Source organism: Aethalodelphis obliquidens, unplaced genomic scaffold (assembly GCF_003676395.1).
Source record: "Aethalodelphis obliquidens isolate GAN/ISIS:26980383/991018 unplaced genomic scaffold, ASM367639v1 scaffold60, whole genome shotgun sequence".
Lineage (NCBI taxonomy): Eukaryota > Metazoa > Chordata > Mammalia > Artiodactyla > Delphinidae > Aethalodelphis > Aethalodelphis obliquidens.
The window spans coordinates 7,345,147-7,361,979 of NW_020838004.1; positions in this window are offsets into that span (position 1 = coordinate 7,345,147).

Consider the following 16,833-nt stretch of genomic DNA (forward strand, 5'->3'; position numbering starts at 1 on the left):
CTATCCCATATCCTCTAGTCCTTACCACTTCAGTGAAACTTTGAACTTCTAGCTCTAGCATTTCTTTGTCTGAAGACTTTTTCATTTTATTTTTTTTAATTGAAGTATAGTTAATTTACAATACTGTGTTAGTTTCAAGTGTACAGCAAAGTGATTCAGTTATATATATATATATATATATATATTATTTTTCAGATTCTTTTCCATTATAAGTTATTATAAGATATTGAATATAGTTCCATGTGCTATACAGTAGATCCTTGTTGATTATCTATTTTATATATAGTAGTGTGTATCTGTTAATCCCAACCTCCTAACTTATCCCTCCCCTCCTTTCCCCTTTGGTAACCATAAGTTTGTTTTCTATGTCTATGAGTCTGTTTCTGTTTTGTAAATGAGTTCATTTGTATTACTTTTCTGATTCAACATATATGTGATATCATACAATATTTGTCTTTCTCTGTCTGGCTTACTTTACTCAGAATGATAATCTCTAGGTTCATCCATGTTGCTGCAAATCACAATATTTCATTCCTTTTTATGGCTGAGTGGCTGAGTAATTTTCATATATATATATATATATATATATATATACACATTATCTGTTGATGGACACTTAGTTTGCTTCCATGTCTTGGCTATTGTAAGTAGTGCTGTTATGAACATTGGGGGTTCTTGTATTTTTTTGAATTAGATTTTTCATCTCTTCCAGATATATGACCAGGAGTGGGATTGCTGGATCATATGGTAATTCTATTTTTAGTTTTTTTAAGGAACTTCTATACTGTTCTTCATAGTGGCTACATCAATTTACATTCCCACCAACAGTGTAGGAGGGTTCCCTTTTCTCCACACCCTCTCCAACATTTATTATTTGTAGACTTTTTGATCATGGCCATTCTGACTTGTGTGAAGTAATACCTCACTGTGGTTTTGATTTGCATTTCTCTAGTAATTAGCAATGTTGAGCATATTTTCATGTGCCTGTTGGCCATCTGTATGCTGAACTCTGCTTTGCCACATGCTCAGGATACCAACCATAATCTCTCCAATGGTTTTAAGCTTTGGTAAGCAAAATTCATAAAGTCAATTGTCTGCAAGAACCTCTGCTTTCTGAAGAACAAATTGTCTCTATAGAAAGAAAGCAGACAATCTCCAACCAATGATGGATGAAAGTTGGTATATAAACTTCTCGGTTCTCTTATGTTTCAGGTGAGATAAATCTCAGCCAAGTATTCCATGCTTTGCTCTTGGAGGTTTCCGTGCAGGATTAAACTACTGGTGCCCACAGTGGTAGGGGCCTTTGTAACACACCTTTTTATTGGCTGCCTTTCCTTGTCTCATTTTTCACTCCCTTATCAGAGTTTTCCTTCATCTCCTAAATAAAACCCTTCCTTTGAATCTTTACTTCTGAAGATACCCAAACAAAACCACTGTTTTTTCATCTAATAACTTATTTTCTTATAGTTTTTGCACCAACACTAAATAAGGGCACATTTAAGGATAATTACTCTATCCCCTTCCCCAAAAACAGGAGGACAGAGAGAAGACAGGTGAAGACCAAAAGCAGTATTATCTTACTTAGCCCAATGAAATCACCACAGCTGTCAAATACAGACAAGTTATAAAAAGTAGAAAAAGTAGAAAAAAATATTCTACTAAGGTGCTTTACTTTGTATGACTTGGAGTATTTTAATTCCTCACTGAGTTGTTGCTGTTGTTGTTGTTTGTTTTAATGACTTATGGACTGATAGCTAAGAAGCTAGACTTTCAGTCCAAGATGTCAGAGAATTTAACTAGGAGCCTGATTGTTCTTTCATCTCACTATGAAATCTCTACATCTATTAGTTTTTGTGTTCTAGGTTCCAAAACTTGAGATAGAGTCTTAGTGTTATATGTAACTTTCTTTTTTTTTTATTTTTTAAATGTTTTTAACATCTTTATTGGAATATAATTGTTTTACAATGGTGTGTTAGTTTCTGTTTTATAACAAAGTGAATCAGTTATACATATACATATGTTCCTATATCTCTTCCCTCTTGTGTCTTCCTCCCTCCCACCCTCCATATCCCACCCCTCTAGGTGGTCACAAAGCACCAAGCTGATCTCCCTGTGCTATACAGCTGCTTCCCACTAGCTATCTATTTTATGTTTGGTAGTGTATATATGTCCATGCCACTGTCTTACTTTGTCACAGTGTACCCTTTCCCCTCCCCATATCCTCAAGTCCATTCTCTAGTAGATCTGTGTATTTGTTCCCATCTTCCCCCTAGGTTCTTCATGACCTTTTTTCTTTTTTTATTTCTTAGATTCCATATATATGTGTTAGATATGGTACTGTTCTCTTTCCGACTTACTTCACTCTGTATGACAGACTCTAGGTCCATGTACCTCACTACAAATAACTCAATTTTGGTTTTTTTTAATGGCTGAGTAATATTCCATTGTATATATGTGCCACATCTTCTTTATCCATTCATCTGTTGATGGACACTTAGGTTGCTTCCATATCCTCGCTATTGTAAATAGAACTGCAATGAACTTTTGGTACATGACTCTTTTTGAATTATGGTTTTCTCAGAGAATATGGCCAGTAGTGGGATTGCTGTGTTGTATGGTAGTTCTATTTGTAGTTTTCTAAGGAACCTCCATACTGTTCTCCAAAGTGGCTGTATCAATGTACATTCCTACCAACAGTGCAAGAGGGTTCAATTTCCTCCACACCCTCTCCAGCATTTATCGTTTGTAGATTTTTCGATGATGGCAATTCTGACTGGTGTGAGATGATATCTCATTGTAGTTTTGATTTGCATTTCTCTAATGATTTATGATGTTGAGCATTCTTTCATGTGTTTGTTGCCAATCTGTATATCTTCTTTGGAGAAATGTCTGTTTGGGTCTTCTGCCCATTTTTGGACTAAGTGGTTTGCTTTTTTGATATTGAGCTGCAAGTGTTTCTTGCATGTTTTGGAGATTAATCTTTTGTCAGTTGCTTCATCTGCAAATATTTTCTCCCATCCTGAGGGTTGTCTTTTGGTCTTGTTTATGGTTTCCTTTGCTGTGCAGAAGTTTTTGAATTTCATTAGGTCCCATTTGTTTATTTTTGTTTTTATTTCCATTTCTCTAGGAGGTGGGTCAAAAAGGATATTGCTGTGAGTTATATCATAGAGTGTTCTGCCTATGTTTTCCTCTAAGAGTTTGATAGTGTCTGGCCTTACATTTAGGTCTTTAATCCAGTTTGAGATCATTTTTGTGTATGGTGTTAGGGAGTGTTCTAATTCCATAGTTTTAAATGTACCTGTCCAGTTTTCCCAGAACCACTTATTGAAGAGGCTAACTTTTCTCTGTATATTCTTGCCTCCTTTATCAAAGATAAGGTGACAATAGGTGCGTGGGTTTACCTATGGTTTTCTATCCTGTTCTATTGATCTATCTTTCTGTTTTTGTGCTGGTACCATACTGTCTTGATTACTGTACCTTTGTAGTATAGTCTGGAGTCAGGGATCCTGAGTCCTCCAGCTCCGTTTTTCTTTCTCAAGATTGCTTTGGATATTCGGGGTAGTTTGCATTTCCATACAAATTGTGAAATTTTTTGTTCTAGTTCTGTGAAAAATGCCAGTGGTAGTTTGAAAGAGATTGCATTGAATCTGTAGATTGCTTTGGGTAGTAGAGTCATTTTTACAATGTTGATTCTTCCAATCCAAGAACATGGTATATGTCTCCATCTATGTGTATCATCTTTAATTTCTTTCATCAGTATCTTATAATTTTCTGCATACAGGTCTTTTGTCTCCTTAGGTAGGTTTATTCCTAGATATTTTATTCTTTTTGTTGTAATGGTAAATGGGAGTGATTTCTTAATTTCATTTTCAGATTTTTCATCATTAATGTATAGGAATGTTAGAGATTTCTGTGCATTAATTTAGCATCCTGCTACTTTACCAAATGCATTGATTAGCTATAGTAGTTTTCTGGTAGCATCTTTAGGATTCTCTATGTATAGTATCATGTCATCTGCAAACAGTGATGGCTTTACTTCTTCTTTTCTGATTTGGATTCCTTTATTTCCTTTTCTTCTCTGCTGTGGCTAAAACTTCCAAAACTATGTTGAATAAGAGTGGTGAGAGTGGGCAACCTTGCCTTGTTCCTGATCTTAGTGGAAATGGTTTCAGTTTTTCACCACTGAGGACAATGTTGTGTGTAGTTTTTCATATATAGCATATATTATGTTGAGGAAAGTTCCCTCTATGTCTTTCTATAGGGTGGTTATCATAAATTGGGGTTGAATTTTGACAAAACTTTCTCTGTATTGAGATGATCATATGTTTTTTCTCCTTCAATTTGTAAATATGGTGCATCACATTGATTGATTTGCGTATATTGAAGAATCCTTTCATTCCTGGGATAAACCCCTCTTGATCATGGTGTTTGATCCTTTTAATGTGCTGTTGGATTCTGTTTGCTAATATTTTGTAGAGGAGTTTAGCATCTATGTTTATTAATGATATTGACGTGTAGTTTTCTTTCTTTGTGACATCTTTGTTTGGTTTTGGTATCAGGGTGATGATGGCTTCGTAGAATGAGTTTGGGAGTGTTCCTCCCTCTGCTATATTTTGGGAAAGTTTGAGAAGGATAGGTGTTAGCTCTTCTCTAATTGTTTGATAGAATTTGCCTGTGAAGCCATCTGGCCCTGGGCTTTTGCTTGTTGGAATATTTTTAATCACAGTTTCAATTTCAGTGCTTGTGATTGATCTGTTCATATTTTCTTTTTCTTCCTGGTTCAGTCTCAGAAGGTTGTGCATTTCTAAGAATTTGTCCATTTCTTCCAGGTTGTCCACTTTATTGGCATAGAGCTCCTTGTAGTAATCTCTCATTATCCTTCGTATTTCTGCAGTGTCAGTTTTTACTTCTCCTTTTTCATTTCTATTTCTATTGATTTGAGTCCTCTCCCTTTTTTTCTTGATGAATCTGACTAATGATTAATCAATTTTGTTTATCTTCTCAAAGAACCAGGTTTTAGTTTTATTGATCTTTGCTATCATTTCTTTTTGGTTTATTTCTGATCTGATCTTTATGATTTCTTTCCTTCTGCTAACTTTTATTTTTTTTGTTGTTGTTGTTCTTCTTTCTCTAATTGCTGTATGTGTAAAGTTAGGTTGTTCATTTGAGATGTTTCTTCTTTATTGAGGTAGGATTTTATTGCTATAAACTTCCCCCTTAGAACTGCTTTTGCTGAATCCCATAGGTTATCCCATAAGTTAGGTTGTTCATTTGAGATGTTTCTTCTTTATTGAGGTAGGATTTTATTGCTATAAACTTCCCCCTTAGAACTGCTTTTGCTGAATCCCATAGGTTATGGGTCATCATGTTTTCATTGTCATTTGTTGCTAGGTTTTTTTTGTTGTTTGTTTTTTGGATTTTTTTGTGGTACGCAGGCCTCTCACTGTTGTGGCCTCTCCCGTTGTGAAGCACAGGCTCTGGAAGTGAAGGCTCATCGGCCATGGCTCATGGGCCTAGCTGCTCTGTGGCATGTGGGATCTTTACAGACCAGGGCACGAACCTGTGTCCCCTGCATTGGCAGGTGGACTCTCAACCACTGCGCCACCAGGGAAGCCCTGTTTCTAGGTATTTTTTCATTCCCTCTTTTGATTTCTTCAGTGATCTCTTGGTTATTAAGTAGTGTATTGTTTAGCCTCCCTGTGTTTGTATTTTTTACATATTTTTCCTGTAATTGATATCTACTCTCATAGTGTTGTGGTCAGAAAAGATACTTGATATGATTTCAATTTTCTTAAATTTACCAAGACTTGATTTATGACACAAGATATGATCTATCCTGGAGAATATTCCATGAGCACTTGAGAAGAATGTGTAGTCTGTTGTTTTTCAGTGGAATGTCCTATAATTATCAATGAAGTCCACTTTTTTAATGTATCATTTAAAGCTTGTGTTTCCTTATTTATTTTCATTTTGGATGACCTGTCCACTGGTGAAAGTGGGGTGTTAAAATACCCTACTATATTTGTGTTACTGATGATTTCCCCTTTTATGGCTGTTAGTATTTGCCTTATGTAGTGAGGTGCTCCTATGTTGGGTGCCTAAATATTTAGAATTGTTATATCTTCTTCTTGGACCAATCCCTTGATCCAAGACATTATGTAGTGTCTTTCTTTGTCTCTTGTAATAGTCTTTATTTTAAAGTCTATTTTGTCTGATATGAGAATTGCTACTCCGGCTTTCTTTTGGTTTCCATTTGCATGGAATATCTTTTTCCATCCCCTCACTTTCAGTCAGTATGTGTCCCTGGGTCTGAAGTGGGTCTCTTGTAGACAGCATATATACGGGTCTTGTTTTTGTATCCATTCCCTGTCTATGTGTTTTGGTTGGAGCATTTATTTCATTTACATTTAAGGTAATTATCTATATGTATGTTCCTATTACCATTTTCTTAATTGTGTGTTATTGTAGGTCTTCTCTTTCTTTTGTATTTCCTGCCTAAAGAAGTTCCTTTAGCATTTGTTGTAAAGCTGGTTTGGTGGTGCTGAATTCTCTTAACTTTTGCTTGTCTGTAAAGGTTTTAATTTCTACATCAAATCTGAATGAGATCCTTGTCAGGTAGAGTAAGCTTGTTTGTAGGTTTTTCTCCTTCATCACTTTAAATATGTCCTGCCACTCCCTTCTGGCTTGCAGAGTTTCTGCTGAAAGATCAGCTTTTAACCTTATGGGGATTCCCTTGTGTGTTATTGGTTGCTTTTCCCTTGCTGCTTTTAATATTTTTTCTTTGTACTTCATTTTTGATACTTTGATTAATATGTGTCTTGGCGTGTTTCTCCTTGGATTTATCCTGTATGGGACTCTGTGCTTCCTGGACTTGATTACCTATTTCCTTTCCCATATTAGGGAAGTTTTCAACTATAATCTCTTCAAATATTTTCTCAGTCCCTTTCTTTTTCTCTTCTTCTTCTGGGACCCCTATAATTCGAATCTTGATGCATTTAATGTTGTCCCAGAAGTCTCTGAGACTGTCCTCAGTTCTATTCATTCTTTTTTCTTTATTCTGGTCTGCAGTAGTTATTTCCAATATTTTTTCTTCCAGGTCACTTATCCATTCTTCTGCCTCTGTTATTCTGCTATTGATCCCTTCTAGAGAATTTTTAGTTTCATTTTCTGTGTTGTTCATCATTGTTTGTTTGCTCTTTACTTCTTCTAGGTCCTTGTTAAAAATTTCTTATATTTTCTCTATTCTATTTCCAAGATTTTGGGTCATCTTTACTATCATTATTCTGAATTATTTTTCAGGTAGACTGCCTATTTCCTCTTCATTTGTTAGGTCTGGTGGGTTTTTGCCTTGTTTCTTCATATGCTGTGTTTTTTTCTGTCTTTTCATTTTGCTTAACTTCCTGTGTTTGGGTTCTCCTTTCCTCAGGCTGCAGGTTCATAGTTCCTGTTGTTTTTGGTGTCTGTCCCCAATGGCTAAGGTTGGTTCAGTGGGTTGTGTAGGCTTCCTGGTGGAGGGGACTAGTGCCTGTTTTCTGGTGGATGAGGCTGGATCTTTTCTTTCTGGTGGGCAGGTCCACATCTAGTCGTGTGTTTTGGGGTGTCTGTGGTCTTATTATGATTTTAGGCAGCCTCTGTTCTAATGGATGGGGTTGTGTTCCTTTCTTGCTAGTTGTTTGTCATAGGGTGTCCAGCACTGTAGCTTGGTGGTTGTTTAGTGAAGCTGTTTCTTGGTATTGAGATGGAAATCTCTGAGAGATTTTTGCCATTTGATATCACGTGGAACTGGGAGGTCTCTTGTGGACCAGTGTCCTGAAGTTGGCTCTCCCACCTCAGAGGCACAGCCCTGACACCTCGCTGGAGCACCAAGAGACTTTCTTCCACATGGCTCAGAATAAAAGTGAGAAAAATAGAAACAAAGAAATAAAGAACATAAAATAAAATAAAGTGAAATAAAATAATGTTATTAAAATAAAATAATAATTATTAAGAAAAAAATTTTAGAGAAAACAAAAAAACAAGCAAAAAAATGGACAGACAGAACCCTAGGACAAATGGTAAAAAACAAAGCTATACAGACAAGATCACACACAGAAGCATACACATACACACTTACAAAAAGAGAAAAAGGAGAAGAAAAATATATCTTTTCTCCTAAAGTTCACCTCCTCAGTTTGAGATGATTCCTTGTATATTCAGGTATTCCACAGATGCAGGGCACTTCAAGTTGATTGTGGAGATTTAATCTGCTGCTCCTGAAGCTGGTGGGAGAAATTTCCCTTTCTCTTCTTTGTTCATACAGCTCCTGGGGTTCAGCTTTAGATTTGGACCTACCTTTCATGTAGCTCACCTAAGGGCATTTGTTCTTCGCTCAGACAGGATGGGGTTAAAGGAGCAGGTGATCTGGGGGCTCTGGCTCACTCAGACCATGACGAGGGAGGGGTACGGATGTGGGGCAATCTTGCGGCAGCAGAGGCCAGAGTGATGCTGCAACAGCCTGAGGTGCGCCCTGTGTTCTCCCAGGGTTGTTGTCCCTGGATCACAGGACACTGACAGTGGCGGGCTGCACAGGCTCCCCGGAAGGGAGGTGTGGATGGTGACCTGTGCTCTCACACAGTCTTCTTGTTGGCTGCAGGAGCAGCCTTATGTCTCCTGCCCGTCTCTGGGGTCCGTGCTGATAGCCGCGTTTTGCGCCCGTCTCTGGAGCTCCTTTAAGCAGCACTCTTAATCCCCTATCCTCGCACACCAGGAAACAAAGAGGGAGGAAAAGGTCTTTTGCCTCTTCAGCTGGTCCAGACTTTTTCCTGGTCTTCCTCCCGGCTAGCCGTGGTGCACTAACCCCTTCAGGCTATGTTCACACCACCAGTCCTCTCCCTGCGATCCGAAGTGCTGGTCGGCACCAATACTCTGTGTGGGAATCTTTCTGCTTTGCCCTCCGCACCCGTGTTGCTGCACTCTCTCCCGGGGCTCCAAAGCTTCCCCCTCTGCCACCAGCAGTCTCCAACCATGAAGGAGCTTCCTAGTGTGTGGAAACGTTTCCTCCTTCACAGCACCCTCCCACTGGTGCGGGTCCTGTCCCTATTCTTTTGTCTCTGTTTTTTCTTTTTTCTTTTGCCCTACCCAGGTACGTGGGGAGTTTCTTGCCTTTTGGGAGGTCTGAGGTCTTCTGCCAGCGTTCAGTAGGTGTCTATGGGATCTGTTCCACATGTAGATGTATTTCTGATGTATTTGTGGAGAGCAAGGTGATCTCTGCATCCTACTCTTCTGCCATCTTGAAACTCCTCCCCATATGTAACTTTCTTAAAGGAACTGGAGCCATATGTGATTATTATTTATTTTTTTATCAAAAATCATTTTTTTTTTTTTGGTCATTGGACTTAGCTATTTAATCCAGGCTATGGACTAGCCTATATATGTTAATTATGGCTTAAAAATTACTAAAATTCTTCTGCTTTGTATGTATGCACACACATATTTTACACAAATCTACACAAAAATATTTTAGTTATTATAAACAGATTAATCTAATGGTGATCCTTGTTGTGTGCAAAAAACATAGTATTGCATTTCTACCTGTGAAGGTATCTTACAAGGTCATGCTGGACTGGGATTTATACCACATTCAATCAGAAACAATAAGGAACAAGGGGTAAAAGCTCAAGTTCAATCTTGTGACAAATTTAGTTCTAATATTTTTTCTGCCCGGTATTAATTATGTACCTTGGGCAAGCTATTTAACATATTTTTTCTTCAATTCCTTCATCAGTAAAAGAAAGGTATTAAATTTTGTACAAGAGTTAAATTATATATTACAATAAAATACTTAGCACAGTGGTCAGGATTAGCATTGTCCAATAAGGGTGAGTTATCAGCACCACTACTAAAACTAAAAAAATTACAATTATAAGCATTTTCTTGCTAACAACTAAAGCATATATGATGACCAAATGCACTTGCTTTGCTACTAGAATCCCACATGGCAAGCACATACTTTTCCAAAATCTTCATTGAGTGTTGAGATACACAATGGACTGCAGGGGGAAAAAAATCTCATGTTTAAGCAGTTTAGTTTCCCTGGCCTCATCTATATGAAATGTTTTATGGTAATTAATCCAGCCAAGCTTTCAATTAACTTCTATTAAGATCCCAGATAAAGCATTTTTTCTCAAGTTTGAATGGCATTGCATATGTCTGCTAATTTAAGTATGGGTGGAAAATGTTCAAAACAATGGAGTCTTTGTCATTATTTTGATAACAGATACAAAGAGACTTCCTACAAAAGCCTCCCTCCCCTCCTTCTTCAGCAAGCATCAACTCAGGAAGACATTGTTTTAAACATTAATTTGATGCTTTCTAAACACAGTGAGGATACAAAATGAAAATCCTTTTAATTGTTTCTACCCTCAATGCCCAAACACAATAAAAATGTAGTGGCAGGGGGAATCAAGCACCAGAAAAATGATTACTTGAAGACAACATTGACTTTTATTTGCTTATTCCCAAATTGTCTGTATTGAGCAAAAAACTCAATAGCATAAAGCATTCAGTGGAATCTTTTATAAAAGACTCACATGTATAGAGGATTGTTGACCTCATTAATAAGTGACAACCAGACATACTTTTATGTTGTAGCTACCTTTCTGAGACTTCCCTTGTTCTCAGGATATGTGTGTTGAATTACTTATAAGGATTTAATCACACATCAAGGAATGCAACATGGGGTCTACTAGATTTGTAGTAAACCGCTGACGTTGATTGTTTAAACATTTGTCAGCATTTTAAACAATTGAGCCCTTTCTAATATTTTGTTTTTCAATAATATGTGAATTCTAGCATATCTTACTTCCTCCACCCCTCTAATGAGAGGAAATTACAGGTTCATTTGGGCATACTGTTATGAAACAGGAGCCACAGTGTGGAATTATGAGTTATATAAGTGATGAATTGGTTAAAGGATTGTTTGTTTGATGTTACATTGACTAGAAAAAATGTATATTTTGTAGTTTACTTGAATAAGCTTCTTCACCCTTTAAAAGTGAAATAAAAATCTATCACTTCACTTTGCTTTCCGCTCTGCACATTATGTTACCTAAAATTTTCCTTCATGATAAAATTTGTGGAAAAACGATCCAGATTTGTTGTTTCAACTTCTCCATAAACTTGCTCCTCAGTCTTCAGCTTTCTATTTTTTCCTTACTATTTTGCTGATACTGTTTGTGATAAGATTACCAATGACTACTGGGTTGTAAATCTAGTAGAAACATTTCAGATCTTGTGTTATTTGACCTCTGTGCACCATTAAGCCTACTAACCATTTTCTCCTTGATCTCCTTCCCTACTCTTTGTGACCTTATTTTCTTGGCATTTTTTTTTTTTTACCTTTATATCATACCTGCTTATTTGTTCTTTTCTTCTATTGCCCAATTAAATCTATGGATCTCAAGTTTTATTATCCATTATATCACTTGTAATGCTTATGTTAAAAGAGTTTTTAAGTAGATTCTTGGGCCCCATCATCAAAGTAGATCTGAGGAATATTTCAGGAGCCTGAATCTTCAAAAAAATAGAGCAGATGATTCTGATGCATTGCGTTCATTGTTAGCATTCCACCAGTATTCTTGTTTACCTTAATTGTATTGACTCAGTTTATTTGGTCTCAGTCACCATGTTTTCTATTGTATCTAAAATTTCAGACTGAGAGTTCCAAAGGTTAACAGACACCTTTTTTTTTTTTTTTTTTTTTTTTTGCAGTATGCGGGCCTCTCACTGTTGTGGCCTCTACCATTGTGGAGCACAGGCTCCGGACATGCAGGCTCAGTGGCCATGGCTCACAGGCCTAGCCACTCCACAGCCAGCACGTGGGATCTTCCCAGACTGGGGCAAGAACTCGTGTCCCCTGCACTGGCAGGTGGACTCTCAACCACTGCGCAACCAGGGAAGCCCTAACAGACACCTTTACATGACTATTCCTTAGGAACCTCAACCAAATATGTTCAAAGTATGTATATCTTTTATTACTCGTCAAATCTATGTATCCTTTTGTTGGATTTATTTTTGTTGACTCATCATTAATCATTTGAGCAAAATGTCTTAAGTATAATCCTAGTTTCTTCATTCTCTTCATAAGCCTCAAACTTCATCCAATATTACTCCCTCCACCAATTACCTAGTTATTTATAAATCTTTACTCAGAGAAAGCAGGGAAAATTAAAATAGAATTAAGAAGTAGCACAGGTCTTCCCTGGTGGTGCAGTGGTTGAGAGTCTGCCTGCTGATGCAGGGGACACGGGTTCGTGCCCCGGTCCAGGAATATCCCACATGCTGCAGAGCGGCTAGGCCCGTGAACAATGGCCGCTGAGCCTGCATGTCTGGAGCCTGTGCCCTGCAATGTGAGAGGCCAAAACAGTGAGAAGCCCGCATACTGAAAAAAAAAAAAAAAAAATGTAGCACATATTTTCTCAACTTGGGGTCAAAATTCTGAATTTCTTCTTACTGAAAGACCCAGTCTGTGGGAATTTTTTTCTCATTCATTAAACCATCAGAGTATTGTATTTTCTTTTCTTAAGCCAAGTCAATATTTTCTTTATTAAAATAATTATTAAACACTTAAATGAGACATTTCTCAATAGTCTTCATTTATGTGAAATAAGGTCTATAGAAGGCTTAACTGTGTCTCTCTCTCTTGGGGTGGAATAGAAATTATCTTGGGCATGATGTTATTTTATTAGAGAGAAAATATTTTAAGTAATTGATTTTTATCCATGAAAATCATTATTTTCAAAGAAACTGATGTTTCCTATATATTCAACTCACAACTATCTTTCATAATTTGTACAAATATAATTTTTCTGAGTTAACATTTTGATTTTGAAATTTATTATAAATGAAATAACACGTTATTTTCTATGTCTATACACTTGAATTGCAATGGAGTAGAAAAGTTCAGTATAAAAATAACCGCACATATCATATTTAATTTTATGATAAATTTTAATTTAATTTAATAATTTTTCCTCATTGATACCATAAAATTGCCTTCTATTCCCTTAAACATTAATAATTTCCTGATGTTGAGTTAAACAATGGTTTGTAGTGAAGATTATTTATTCAAAAGTAGATCTTTTTTTAATTTTCTTTACAGAGAACATTTTTTTCTTCATTTGAAAAATGTAGAAACATGGTCAAGAGCAATAGGTATTTCCTGTAGCCAACTGTATATTTTATACCATGCTCAAGTGTGTAATTTATGAAATTGTTTTCCAGTGTTTATCAAAATTACCTTATATATTTTCCTAGTTACAGAAAAAAGATAAAATGATAATGGGATCATTTTAATGTAACTGGAGTAGCCACCATGCCATCTTCTTCCTATGTCTGAAATGAATATAATACTGGTGCTGCCCTCTTGAGTCCCAACATTATGTCCATTCTCTTGTCAGAAAAAAAATAATTCATCTATAGCTTTTTTTTGACAACTTCAGTCAATTTTATTAACCTTTACTATTTAATTTCCCCAAATATTTATCTTTGTTTGATTTGGGGGAGGAAATAAATATAAATATTTTTGTGTCTTCTGTCAATTTCACCTTAAGACGCTAAGGAGTTAGAGGTGCATTTTGCTTTCATTAAAAGATATTTAAAGCCAAGCTCTTATATCTACTAGAAAGGTCTCAGCTCTCCTGGGCAACCACACTGCCTACTTACTTTATTATTGCAGACTATCCTTTCACATTAAATGCACAACACTACCAATTAAAACTAGGGTCAGATAGAAGTCACATAGAGTACATCTACACCATGATTGTCCTAAAACATTAAATCAACTTTTAAACCCTCTCCAATAATAACTAGGTTTTAAAACATACTTCAAGGAATGTTCTTCATGTATCGTAGCAGCACATACCTATGATAGAACAAGCTTTAAGCTTTTCCTTTCTTTCTTTTATATTTCAGCATTCACAGAGAAACAGGTACATTTTGTTTGTTTGTTTCGTTTTATTCTTTCTCTTTTTTCCTTCTTCAGAGTTCTCAAATTGCTGACTGAATCACAGCATAGTTGAGTACCACAGATCAACATGTACCTTAAACATTGAGATCTAGCAGTATCTGGCTGATCAGACTTAGAAATCCCCTGCCAACCTGTGAGCACTTCTTCATTTCAGTCTATTTTTGGCAGCTGAGAAATGCATTGACAGAAAAATTCAGTGGTTTGTTACTAGAGATTTTGATGTATGCTTGTTTGCAGGCATATGTGTTCACAGTCTGTATTTTGATTTTCTTTTAAGAGGTTTTACCCTAGAATACAAGTTCTTTCTTCCTACACTATTAAAACTCTAAAAACTAACTTGAACGTATAATGTAATTAATTAATAAACTTATATGACATCATTTTTAATTTTTCTTCTTCCAGTTTTATTGATATAAAATTGACATACAACACTGTGTAAGATTAAGGTGTACAGCATAGTTATTTGACTTAAGACATCATGAAATGATTATCACAGTAAATTTACTGAACATTTATCATCTCATTTAGATAAAATAGACAGAAATAAAAATATTTCCTTGTGATGAGAACTCAGGATTTACTCTCTTAACAACTTTCATACATAACATACAACAGCATTAATTATATTTATCATGTTGTAAATTACATGCCTCATACTTATTTATCTTATAACTGGAAGTATATATCGTTTTCCAAAAGATCACATGAATATTTTGGACAAATAAATGACAAATTCCCACTGCAGTAAGTAAAAACATATTTTCTTAACAAGAATAACTAAAGGAACAAGGAGTAGAGGATGGGGAATTGGTTACCTTCAAAGTGCCTAAAATCTGGTTGACCTCCAAAGGAAAAAAGGTCATATTAAATTGGTTGTAGGCTATTTCAGATGAACAATGTTAATATTGGAAAATGAGAGAAGCTGGATAGAGTAGCAAAAGCTTCTTATGTCTGACTTTCCGTAAAAGGAAGTAGCTATATCTTGAGGTGAGAGTCCATCCAAACTTAGTAAATGCATTTTCTTATTTTAGTATACCTCCTATATATATTATTCGCATGTACAGATTCAGAAACAAGTTATACTACAATATATGTCTAGAAAAGAACATGTACAGACATCAGAGTGCATCCACTATTCTTGAGCCAAACTCAAAACTCAAGAAGACCACATCTTCATTTAAAGGGAGGATGCAGAGTTAATGTCCAGCAATCTCCAAACATTACTGTCCACAGGTACCCAACTTAAGGTCCTTATCCCACAATTCATCCCTGAACTGATTTAACACATTTATCAGAATGGTCTGTGGATTACAATAAAAATCTCTTTCCCCATAATAACAAAATCAGAACAAATCAAAAAATAGTATCATCAAGAAAATAAATTTAGTTAATATATGAAAAAGGTAAAAGAAAGTTTAGTGGATTAGAGACTGAAATCCATTATTTTGCTGTTAACCAGAAACATTCCTAAAGGAGATTAAAATAAATAATTTAATAAAAGATTAGGTATGAAATATAAATGATAATGACAACAAGAAAGGATGATCATTAATAAAAAAAAAAAACCCTCATACCTACAAATGGCCTGTGTAACAATATTATCAGCTCTAACCTACATGTAATTGAAGTCTGAGAAGGAGAGGTGAGAGAAAGTGGCAGATAGACTATTACAATAGAAAAATAAAAGCTTTTTTTTTTCTGTCTAGCATATAAGGAGCTTAGAAGTCACTGCTCCATCCTTAAAAGTAAAAAGGTAAATCAACTGAAAATCAGCAATACTTCTTAGATCTGGCAAACACATGAGTTTCCAGGGAAAACTACTGTCCCCCAAATTGGCAAAGAAATACAGGAGCATACAGATAATCATAACTTATGATAGTTGAGGAGCAAGAACCAGAGGAAACTTCTATGGGAACTAGTGCCAGAGTAGGGAAACATAAATTGTAACTAACAAATGATGAAAGAGAAAAGACACAAATTACTAATACTAGAAATGAAAAAAGGGGACATAACTACAGATCCTACATACTTAAAAGGATAATAAAGAAATAATATGAACAACTTTATTCCTATAAATGTAATAAACTAGGTAAAATGGACCAATTCCCTGAAAGATACAATCTGCTAAAACTCACTCAAGAAGAAAGAGACATGGGCCTATATCTCAAAAAATTGAATCAATAATTAATCATCTTCCAAAACAGAAAATGTCAGGCCTAGATGGGTTCATTGGTGAATTCTATCAAGTATTTAAGGAAGTAATTATACAAATTCTCTACAAAATCTTTCAGAAAATAAAATCAGAGAGAATACTTCCTGACCCATTCTATGAGGCCAACATTACCCTAATACAAATACCAGATGAAAATGTTACAAGAAAGGAAAACTACAGACCAATAGCTCACTTGAACATAGATGCAAAAATCTTCAACAAAATATTAGCAAATCAAATCCAATGGTGATAAAAATTATACACCACAACCAATTGGAATTTATCCCAGATGTGCAAGGTTCATTCAACATTCAAAAATTATTTAATGTAATCCCTCACCTTGACACACTAAAGAAAAAAATTATGTGATTATATCAGCAGATGAAGAAAAAGCATTTGACAAAATCCAACATCTATTTATGATAAAAACTAAGCAAACTAGGAATACAGGAGACCTTCCACACTTGATAAAGGACATCTACATAAAACCTACAGCAAACATTCTTAATGGTTAGACATTCAAAGTTGTCCTTCTAAGATGAGGAACACGGGAAAAAAATTCCCTCTTACGACTGTTTTGCAACATTGCTCTCATCTCCTAGCTAATGCAGTAAGA